Source organism: Mytilus galloprovincialis, chromosome 8 (assembly GCF_965363235.1).
Source record: "Mytilus galloprovincialis chromosome 8, xbMytGall1.hap1.1, whole genome shotgun sequence".
Taxonomy (NCBI): domain Eukaryota; kingdom Metazoa; phylum Mollusca; class Bivalvia; order Mytilida; family Mytilidae; genus Mytilus; species Mytilus galloprovincialis.
In genome coordinates this window covers 79,408,141-79,417,629 of record NC_134845.1, presented here as the reverse complement: position 1 = coordinate 79,417,629, position 9,489 = coordinate 79,408,141, and the positions used below count along the sequence as shown (strand labels likewise).

The following is a 9,489-nucleotide window of genomic DNA, read 5'->3' as shown; positions in this document are numbered from 1 at the left end:
TGCAGGAGTTATTTCCCCTATCTGGATCAAAATGTTTAATGGCGGGCGACTTTTGACGTTGCAGACACAGTAATGTAGCAATAGGTAAGCTACGCGTATCGCATAAATGATGAACTATATCTCATATGGTGTCTTTTTTCATATTATAATGTATTTTCACACCAAATAATGTAAATAATTTGAGTGAAAGCTGTATTTATCAAAAGAAAGATCGCAAGCGGAGTTTAAGCTCCTCCCACTTTTTACCTTATTTGGAAATTCAATGTAGTCGTGAAGCTTGCATTTTGCAAGTCTGTTAAATGCAGATAATAGAAGCAGCCGTGCACTTGTCAGTTGAGATTAAAACGACCTGGTTGAAGAAACTGATGAGAACAAATGGAAAATTCATTCAATATTATCCATTGTCAGGGCAAAACATGATTTAGAAGGATAATCATGGTGTAATTTATCGCTTTCAGGTATTATAAATTAATCTAGAGATAGATACTAAAATTATGCAGACGGCATGAATGGCTTGTGCATCGGATCAAGGAATTGTATATTTAAAAGGAATGGAAACGCGGCTCGAGATCAATCGGGATACCAACAGCGCACCCGCAGAGTTATAAACCATGTCTGGCTCAGGCGGAAGTATGATGAATAATATAAAAAATCATGACGGAGTTCCATTTCCTGTCATATAAATCGGTCTTTTAATTCACGGGGTCATCTTGCTTGAGACGATATAAATGAGAGAGAAACCCGAAATCAAGAATAAACTTTCATTCCTAGCAAAAAGTAAGGCCTTAGGTATCATTTTAATGCCTCATCAAACATACGTTTGTAATATTGTATTGAGTAAATTCTCATTAGAATAGACCTCGGTCTTGAAAATTGAGGGAGTTTCATCCGGATTACTAAACAAAAAATACTGTGTTTTGATTTTTTTCTAAAAACTTGAAAACTGCGAAGTGCAAAACAAAACAGTTGATATCATTATGAAGCTGAAACCTTATTCTATCGCTTAGGCTCTTTTTGAAGTTTCTTGTAACTTTTAAGAATTTTCTACGATTTTTCGAAATTTCAGTTTTGAGATTCAATATTCTGTCAAAATATGTCTATCAATCTGAGAGTGCACTACGATTTCTTTATTATATTGGAAAGTAGAAAGAAAAAAGTGAGAAAATGAGATATCATTTTAAAGAAGGAATATTTTTCTACAGTTTGATCTAAATTACGAATGCTAAATGTAATTGGTACAATATATATGATTTTATTTCGAAACATGTTGAAAATTTGAAGTTGTGCGTCAACAAATACATCGACACTTTGTATTTTGGTATAAGTTAAATAACTACTTGAAATAGATGTGACATTGACATATAATTTAAAAGCTTAGTCTTTTTTCTATCGCATAGTGTTGGTTTTATGAAAATTGTGATAAAAACGAATTAGCTATGATTTTTCAAAATCCCATGTTTATATTTCACATCGACGCCATTTTGTTTGAAATAACAGACAAGATATATATAAAAGACACACGATTGGGATTTATTGTGCCTTAATATACCATGTACGATGTTATGCATTTCAAGTTTTTTTGTCAAATGCTGCTTTAGATACTAAATCGTTGTTTAGAATGCAGTTTGCCATTATAAAGCGTTGCCGCAAATTACCATACGAAACAGCAAAACTGTTCCTTCCTTTTTCTCCAAGAGCAGTAGTCTACAGGCCGCAAAAGTATTCCTTTGGTTTTAAAATAAATAAAATGCGAATGTGGGAAAGTTTGAACTGTTTCTAATTAGAAAATTTATTGCATCTCTGCATAATTTAGCATTAATTAACAGGTGAGCTCGACATTATTAATTTTTAACATCTTAAAAGTATGTAAGACCAGGGACAAATTAGCTTATCATTGATACATGATATATTATACCTGCAAATTGGAACATCCTGCATGCCGTTGTTTATTATAACACCTGTAATCTGAGTTCTTTTATCTAGATAATATACTGCAGTTGTTAAAATTTTCCTTCCTTCATAATAATTTATTAACTTCTTTCTTTAACAGTCATTTAGTTACATTTTTAAAATGTTCTTTATTTTGCATGAAAACTTTTTAACACTCGTAAAATGTCCGATATCATCTGATTATGACATACCTTCATGAAATAATACGATAAAAAAAAATTGAATAATAAGTTTTTTATTACTAACTTTGCATGTGGTTGTATTGTTATATTTTTTTTTCTTGGATTAATTTATTTTTCTTTCATGATTTATCACTTAGCTACTTTACCACGTTCGTACTACACAATGTAAGTACCGTTACTCTACAATAAAATGTGTATTTCGAACTATCTTCAAAAATAACAATAATATGATTTATTTAACGCCAAGCAAATTGAAACAGAATGCCCCTTAGAATGATGTTTTAGTCATTATTTTTTATTACAGAAACATGCCTAAGAAGAAAAAAAATATCATTGTCAAGTTAGATAACTAGTATCAGATTAAATGACCACGTTCGATAACTTCTACCAGATAAGTAATGAGCCAGTTAGAGCGATGGGGTGTAATTAACACCCGGTCAAAGCAAGAGCTGCATCATAATATTTTCTTTGAAGTCGGCCGCGTTTCCATTCCTTTTAAATATACAATTCCTTGATCGGATTGAGATCAGATATAACCACGTGTTGCAATATTTAATTTCAACCATGGCCAGAATCTATCATTTTTATACGAAAGACACCGAAACACAGGGGTTCTTCTTCACAGGTGTTTGTTCCTATGGTCCACACAAATTATGAACGTTCATCTTGTGTCAGATAATTTAGGAAAATGAAGAAATAAAATAAAAAAACATGTGCCTGTGCCTCTTATCGCCTTTTTAATAATAATATGCATTAACTATTATAAAGGGCAAATACATGTATTTCAATTGCATGATGCCACAGGATCCAGCCATTTTATAAAGGAGGGGTTCCCATTCAAATGCATTGAATTTGATTGGCCAAAAAAAAGGGGGGGGGTTCCAACCCTTGGGTCCGCCAATGTGCCATCAGTTATGTATACATTGTACTTATTTACATCATGCCATTCGTCCAAAGTAAAAAAATATTCCTGCAGGACACATCAAATAATAAAACTTATTTGCCGGGGCTAATTATTCTTCATCAAAACTACTCCAAATAAATATGACGTGTTGAAAGGCTATTATATTTTTTTACTTTCGAAGTAAGGCGTCAAAGAAAAAAAAGAAAATAGCCTTTCAAGATCGAAAGTAAGGCGTCAAAGAAAAAAAATTAAACTAGCATTTCAAGACGTCATAAATATTTGGACTACATCAAAACCACCTTTAAATAATTATTTCAATTCATCATCCCTAACAAACATTTTTGTGTTGGTCTGTACATTTAATTGGTAATAGTCCAAATAATTAAGACGTCTGGCAAGACTATTTTTATTTTTTATCTGAGACAGCCAGTAGGCAGCTTAAGGCGTCCAAGAAAAAAAATTAAATAGCCTTGCCAGACATCATAATTATTTGGACTAGGTCTGTAATTTAGCAGTTCATGTTCAGATATAATTGTAACCTCTTGCAAGGCTACATGAAGCAATTTCAATTTTTGCAGGAAGGCTCAAAGCTAAAAATAAAATAGCCTTGCCAGATGTCTTAATTTTTTAGACTAAGAATAGACCAATTTGCTATTATTATTGTGTGCAATATAGATAAAGACTGAGAAAGCATTGTCCACTGGAATGTTTCGTACATGTATCTAATATGGTGCTGTATCTTGTAATTATTTGGAAAAGAGGGAAGAACATTTTACACCGGAGTTGAATTTCTTTAATATACATGTAAATACCATTGATTTCATCATATGTCTAATATCATTCATTATCACAAACTCTATTGTCTGACATCCTTTGTATTTCATAAGTCTAAATATATCAGTGATTTTCCTAATCTTTTTCAAATGGGACCTAGAGTGCCCTGGACACTTAAATTTATGCTAATAAAAGGAACCCTGAACACGTAATCTGGAGCTCTACCACATACATGTATGATGTACACTTGATGCCCCTCTCCCAAAACAGACCCAGGGCGAACAGACCGTATAGGCGGATACCCCCAAGGCCAAAACTCTTCTCTCCCACCACTTAATCAATGTGAAGTCCATATTATATTGTCTTCTGCTTATAGTGCTGTTGGTATTGTCATGATTGTTCAACTTAAATTTTATTTTTAGGGTCAATTTTGTGCAACATTTTCCCTTTTTTTTTTACCTAAAATTGAGAATTGAAATGGGAAATGTGTCATAGAGACAGCAACCCAACCATAGAACAGACAATAGCAGAAGGTCAACAACTTGTTTTCGTGTTTAGATGTTTTATCTTTCTATGTTTCGTGTTTGGTACGATGCGTGCTTCATATTTCCCCTTATTTCATTATTTATTTTCCCTGATTCCTGTCATACTCTTTAATATCTCGTGCTTGTCAAAAAAAGTTTTATATATCTATTCAATATTCATTATGGTCCATGTACATGATGTATTGTTATATAGTACCTAATTTTTTTATAAATAAGTGTTGCTAGTTCACAGTCTGGTATATACATGTATCTGTATCATTCTGGAACTGGAAAGGGTTATTCCGTATCCAGCATGATTTTAACTCTCTCTCTTTTCTTGGCGATGTGGGTAGCAGTTGTTATTTTATATTGAGAGCAAAATATTAGAACAAAAGCTATATTATTTGTGTTTATTTGTGTCCTTTGAATTTAAAAGTCCCCAACAGATACAAAAAAGAACTTGTGTGGTTATACATTGTGAGGACCTTCAAATTACCATAAATAGATAGCAATCTTTAAAATCAGATGCAATTCGAGAAGGTTTAAAAGTGACAGCAAAGTCTTTATGCCCATTAAAATGACTGCAGTCAGCTTGTTATTTTCTGTGAAACAATGTACCGGTATGTTTCTGCTTTTTTTCCCCTAGTGTTTCCATGTTTTATAAACACAAAGTCCAAATAATATTATTATTTCTTAAAAGGCTTTAAAAATTTGTTGAGATTAACTGGAATGCCTTCCTCATGTTCCCATCTATGAGTCATATTAGTCTAATGTTATTGCATGTATTGCTTCTTTCAATTTTTTTGCTGCAATTCCTTTCTTATAATGGATTTTGCCATTCATAGTATGAAGTTATTATTACATGTATTAGGCAAACACAATATATGTCTGTTTAAGGTTACATACATCAAATAAATAGGGTAGGTAGGTCAGTATTTCCATTTTATTTTATTTTTTCATTTTAATTTTTTGGCATGAATTTAGAGTCATGCGGTTTTATCTTGTCATGGGCCGAGTTCACCTGTATTTTTAAAGATTGAATTATTTCCCTTTGTTATTGGTTGGAAAAAATGGTGGTAAAGTGTTTATTTCATCACACCAGTTGCGAAATTTCCTTAAAACAGCTGCCATATTTATGATTGTGAACATTAGGATGTACATGTATCAGGCAATTGACTTATATTATTGGAAACGCTACAAAAATGTAAATGCACTTTTGACTCCAGTTCTGTTTATTTTTCACTTTACGACGGAGATAAAATGACTATTTAAAGGGTCGGTGCTCAAAAATAGGGTAGGTCAGGTAACCAAACGTAAACAGACATATATTTTTTAGGCCTTAGGATAGACTAAAAGAAGCAATAATCTGAGGCTAATTAATATGTAGTTTGCTCATCACGACTGCCTATAGCTACTTTGACATATTATTTTTATATATATAATGATTATTATCAGTATTAAAATTGAATAGTCACTGCATGCATTTTCCCTCTAAAAAATAGAGTACATGTATGACATCAAATATCTGAACTGTGTCCCTGTTCAGTGTTAATTGGAATTAAATCCATTACTCGAAAGCTAAATCCCCAGTAAACAGAATCAAACTATAATGGTATTTGTAAAATTTTCTTTGTGAAACCACATGACCAAGAGGCAGAAAAAAGCCCCACTTGTAATAAAGCTGTGTATTCTGTTACAACAAACAACTGTGTGCAAGCATGAAAGTATGCAAATCTTCATTTTTTAAACTAAACAGCTGTTAAGAAACAGTCAGAAGGGAGGGTCTCATATTCTTATTGCTGTGAATGTAAGTCTACCTCAATCTACTGATCATGATGATACAAAAAATAACAACACATACATGTACAAGTGTTTTTCATGACACTTAGCTGATATGTAACATAAGCTCCCTTATGCTCATAATTTTTATTTATTTTAGATTTACTTATTCTAGTTATCAGGATTTTATCTTTTTATATACCAACACTTTTAATCTTTAAAAAAGTGCGGGTACAATTGCAAATGTATACTGTTTCTATTTCAATCTATACATCTTTAAAACAGCCAGATTTTTGGATAGAGAGTCGGGGCGGATCCAGCCATTTTAAACAGGGGGGGTTCCAACTGTATGTCCCCATTCAAATGCATTGATTGGCCAAAAAAAGGGGGGTTCATATTCATCACTCAACATGTGTACCTTAAAATTCTTAAAGTTTATGGGGGTATCATAAGTAATCAGTAGCTCACTGATTCACTTGTTTGTTTCAGATTATTTTATATTTTTTGTTGGGGGAGGGAGCTGACTATTTTGAGCAGTGCTCTCAGCACTTCTAGTTAATCATAAAAGTTACATTAAGACGAACAAACATTAGCAACATGTGTATCATGGGTTTATTTAATTTGCATTATAAACAAACTTGTGTGGCAAAAGTAGTTTCTTTATTTTAAAAAATATATGATTCATTATCATGATTATACACAGATACAAAATGTACATGTTACATGTATGTATACACAGGTTCATACTATTTTTGTATATATAGCTCTGTAACAGTTTCAGTACTTCATTTGTTTGTACTTATACATCTTTGGATTAAATGTTTGGCTTTGATGAGTGTTCCTGATGAAGGTAAATCCAGAAAAGCACTTTGGACGCATGAAATTATTAAAGGTGGTCTTATCATTCAATTTTTCATGCTCCGTATTTTAAAACTAAAGTATATTATTACAATCTTTTTCTTGTAGGTCGCTTGAGAATTACAGGACTGAGGTTACAGTATGTCATTCAAGCTTTGATGAAATATAAAGTAATGGTTTGAATTTGGGATCTTTATTATAGACAGGTAAATTGTTTATCCTGCAATTATCTAACTATTGTACAATGAGACGACTCTCCTCAAGAATCCAAGTGAAACAGAAATTAAAAACTATAGGTCACCATTTAGGCATTATGGCCTTCAACAATGAGAAAAACACATAAAAGGCCCCAAATCATAAATGTTTATAAACATGTTTAAGGAGAAAACTAATGGCCTAATTTATGTGGAAAAAAAATGAATGAACAAACAAACAAACAACAAGTGCTTAATTACAGACACAAACATACAGAATGTGGCAGGGTTTAAGTTGATTGTTTAATGGTTAAATATGTTAGCAAGCCTGGTTTTTCTTCCTGTTCTTATAATACATGTACGTGCAAATACATTTCTGTTTCCTACATCGTGAGAAGATTGTATGATGTAAATTTAGAACTTTATACATGTTATATATGGCAATGATTTTAAAAGGCAACTTTGAATACAAAATGTATCTCATTTTTATAAGAACTGACATTCTGAAATCTATACATGCATGACACATAAGTAACTGTACAAGTATGTAGATATTTTCTGAAATAGCAATTATCAATATCACAATTTTCCATTCTTCAAGAGTTGCAATACAATGATTAATGTACCCAATATAAATCATGATAATTTCTTAATTGAAAATGAAGTGTCTGTACCAGCAATAATATTTATTAACACAGACATGACAGATACACCTATAATAATATACTGAACTTGCTAGCTAAAATTTCTTGTGGATTAGGTATTGATATTGACCATGTTGATATTGAAGTATTCCTGTCATTGTTCACATTTGGAAAAGGAGATAAATTTAAATATTTATTACATAGTGCGCTTTTTTAAAATGTGTGGAAATTTTTTTTTGTTCAAATGTTGAATGAAGACATTTATATACTACAGGTAAAAAAGGATGGGAATTATTTTGTTAGCAATTTAATTGTACCTTTTTGAAGAACTAACTTTTGATTACTTTTTTTTCATTTTGAAAATTTCATTTGATATATACATTGTACATGTATTATATTTGGATTTTTATATTTCAGGGATAAAGACCTTAGACCTGCAGTCAGACACCAGTTAAAAGTTACTTATAACTCATCATGGCCATTATCATGATTATGGAAGATCTGATTAAAATTTGTTTAGAAAGCTACCAAATATGTTCGTGAAAAATAGAAAAAAGACAGCAATTCTACGTACATAATGTACCGTACTAAGTAGAAGCATTGAATGTTTCAAGACCAAATGAATTGGAATTTAGTGTTTTGATGCTGAAAAAACGAGGAATATTTAATTTTCATCATTATTGAAGTTGATTTTTTTACCTCAGTTAAAATGAATTCCAAATATACATGATATCAGCAGTTCGGAGATTTGTGAATATTCTTAGGATAGGAGCTTCAAAAAGGATTTCAGTTAAAAAAAACGTATTTCATGGATGTAAAAAATGTAATTTGTTGTCTCTTTCATGAAATATATGAAAAAATCTGCAATATCTAACCAAGACAAGTGAGAGATCTACAAATAGACATGCTATTCAGTTGAATTGTAAACATGGTAAAGAGGAATTTTGAAATATTCATTATAAGACTTATATGAGTGTTTTGTTATTTTTATGGCGATTACAGGCAATTCAATATAAATATTAATCATACCAGTACACCTACAGTAACAGATATGTACATTTTCATGAGATATGTACATGTATGCATGCAATTCACTGATGCACCACTAATGGAGTTGCATGTACATGTACATGTAATGATAAAAGTAAGAATATGACATATGATTGCTAATGAAACAACTCCATCAGGGAACAACTAGTCCTATACATGTACACTTGTGTATTGGCCACCAGAGAATAATAAAATCATATTTTGTCATTATTTATATTTCAATCTCATTTCATAACACACAAACTACAGGTTTACAAAAGGTTCAAAAGCATAATAAAGTGTTTTGATTGCAGTTGTTGGTCAAATTGATGTTGGCCTTCAATACTGAGCAAGACCTCTGTACAAGACTACAAGTGTAACAGCCACACAATGTTTGAACCAAAAAAAATGGGTATTTTTCTTTGTTTGCATTTATATCATGTAACTGCTATTTTGTACATATGTACATTTACATACATGTTCATGTGTATCTAACTTTTCTACAGGTACATGTATACTTGGAAATCGAAATTATATTATATTTGTCCTGTCCCCTATATCATGATTCATTCATTTGATTACCACATTACAATGTATACATGTATAGCAATGAGACAGCATTCCCAACAGACAGACAGAAATTACTTTCTT

At 31.5% G+C, this 9,489-nt stretch overlaps 1 long non-coding RNA gene across 2 annotated transcripts; it reads left to right on the top strand.

Annotated features, from left to right (window-relative positions):
• Nucleotides 1–342: 342 nt before the first annotated feature.
• Nucleotides 343–8,759, top strand: LOC143043554 (uncharacterized). 2 transcript variants are annotated; one of them, XR_012968465.1, is made up of 3 exons: nucleotides 343–458; nucleotides 7,080–7,177; nucleotides 8,227–8,759. It is a non-coding gene; the product is annotated as an uncharacterized LOC143043554 (long non-coding RNA). The 2 variants fall into 2 exon arrangements; XR_012968464.1 differs by lacking the exon at nucleotides 343–458 and adding an exon at nucleotides 5,418–5,538.
• The last annotated feature ends 730 nt before the right edge of the window (nucleotides 8,760–9,489 follow it).